We start from the raw sequence: 2,557 nt of genomic DNA, 5'->3' as shown, positions 1-2,557 counted from the left end.
ATAGATAGACACATATTTCTTTTTTGTCAAATCATCTGAAAGTATATTTCAACCATGGTGACACCTCACCTCTAAAAACTTTAGTATGCATCTAGCAAAACCAGGAACATCTTCCAACAAACACAGAGCCATCATCTATCTAAGAAATCAATACTACTTATGTAATACTACACAGTATGTAGTCCATACTAAATACCAAATTTCCCCACTTTTCCAAAATGTTTTATATAGATGATTTTTCCCCCTTTTCACATAGGATCCAGTCGAGGTTCACACATTGTAATTGTTATGTCTCTGTAGTGTCCTTAGAATGTTCATCTTTCCCTCAGCAGGCTCACTCTGTCCTTTGTGACTTTGAATGCTTTAAATAGGCCAGGTCAGTTGTCCTGAAGGATGTCCCATATACTAGATTCTTCTGTTTATTTAGGGTTTAGTACAAAAATATCCAGCAAGAACACTTTCAGGCTCATTTGTTTCTGTTTGTATTCTATGTTTTTATTTTTGGCATAATTTTATATTTTGAACATGTAGAATATTTACATGCTTCAGAAATCAAAGCTGGTGGCACAGCTTGATTGGCCTGGTGGCAGGTGGGCCCAGGTGTCAGCCCTTCATGGTGGTTCAAGCTGTGGACACTGGGCTGGAAGGCCCCAGAGGTTGGAAGCCCCCAGCTCTGAAGTCACAGGATCTGACAGTGTGGACAGTTAAGTGGGTCAGCACTTCTGTTGAGTCTATGAACAGGGGTTCAGCCATCCAGACAGGCTTTACAAAATTGAACATCTACATTCAAGGCAAAAGGAGAAAGAGATGAAAATAATGGTGACAGCTCCAGTCACAAGCTACACAGAGGTTGGTTCATGTCCTTTTAGTGAGTCTACCAAGACCATTTCCCTGTATATCTCCTCTGAACAGCAATTCCATCTGCCCAGGCCTTCAGAGTCAGATGACTTTATTGAAGACACAGCCAATATGCTGTGTTTCATTCAGTGGATACTCTAGTGCCCCAAAGAATCAAGAGCAACTTCACTTTGGGAGGCCAAGGCAGGCGGATCACGAGGTCAGGAGTTTGAGACCAGCCTGACCAACATGCTGAAACCCCATTTCTACTAAAAATACAAAAAAAATTTGCCGGTTGTGGTGGCGCATGCCTGTAATCCCAGCTACTCAGGAGGCTGAGGCAGGAGAACTGCTTGAACCCAGGAGGTGGAGGTTGCAGTGAGCAGAGATGGAGCCACTGCACTCCAGCCTGGGCGACAAAGGGACACTCCGTCTCAAAAAAAAAAAGAACAACTTTTGACATTAGCAAGCATTTAAGCATTTTGAGGGAAGAAGGAAAAGTTTTCAATAAAAAGGTTTATTCACTGCAGGCTACACCAGTCCTTTCAAATTGCTTAATAGAAATAATAAAGTGTAATTGATTGAGAAAAAGGAGTCCTCCAAAGAAAATGAATGAGAAAAGGAAAGGAAGTTCCATTGCCATGGGAAAGCTTCTGTTTAACCTAGACATTAACACTACCTATCATAAAGTGTGTGTCTAACATCTTTTTGAGAGCACTACAATGACTCAAGCTCATTCCCAATGTGCCTTTTTAGTGTGTGAAGCTTTGTCACAGGGGACAATAATCTACACACATGTAAATTGGTCATAACTATGGTGGTCTTTGTTTTCTGTGGGGATTCAAGGAAATGTAATGTTGATTCCCCCTTCTTCACTGCATCACAATCATGTTGCCTTGTGCCAGTTGGATGTCATCCTCTCCAGATATTATCAATCAAAATATTAAAGATTTTATTTAACAAATCAAAACTATAGAATGTGATATAATCAGGGAAGTCTTCTTTTCACACATACCCCATCTACTCCAATCCTACTTATTTCTTATAAGAAACTTCTGTCATCAGTTTCTAGTCTATCTTTCCTGTGTTTTCTTTTGTAAAAATAGGAAAAACATATTTATTTTCTTATTTTTTATTTCTCACAACATATTTGACATTACATACACTCTTTTCCATATTGTTTTTCTTAAAATAAATTTTCTTTTAAAATAATATTAGGCTTTCAGAAGAGTTGCAAAGGTATTAGAGTTCTTATATGCCCCTCACATGGTTTCTCCTGCAGTTAAAATTATGTTTTCCTATGGAATATTTGTGAAACAAACAAACAAAATCAACATTTACAAATGACTATTAACTGGATTTTACGAGTTTTTCCACTAATATTCTTTTTCTGTTCCAGGATCCCATGAAGGATCTCACAGTGGATTTTGTCACGTGTATCTTTAGTCTTCTCTGGTTTGTTAAAGTTTGTCAGCTTTTAATTTATTCATGAAATTGCCATGAAATGTATTGGTTGGATATTTTGTAGAATACCCACCAAATGGGGTGATGTTTTTCTCATGAAGAGGTTGGGATTATGGGCTTTGGGGAGGAATACAACAGAGATAAAGTACCTTTCTCATCAGGCCATATGGGGACATGCTATCAACATGACTTACGACTAGTGATGTTAACTCTGCTCAGTTGGTTAAGGTAGTACTTGCTAGAGTTTCCCACTAAA

General features: G+C 38.4%; 1 pseudogene; it reads left to right on the top strand.

The window, feature by feature from the left end:
• Positions 1-613: 613 nt before the first annotated feature.
• Positions 614-1,453, top strand: LOC101152834 (heme-binding protein 2-like; annotated as a pseudogene).
• The last annotated feature ends 1,104 nt before the right edge of the window (positions 1,454-2,557 follow it).

Source organism: Gorilla gorilla, chromosome 11 (assembly GCF_029281585.2).
Source record: "Gorilla gorilla gorilla isolate KB3781 chromosome 11, NHGRI_mGorGor1-v2.1_pri, whole genome shotgun sequence".
NCBI classification, from domain to species: domain Eukaryota; kingdom Metazoa; phylum Chordata; class Mammalia; order Primates; family Hominidae; genus Gorilla; species Gorilla gorilla.
Note: the sequence above shows the minus strand (reverse complement) of the source record. Positions and strands in the feature narration are given on the sequence as shown.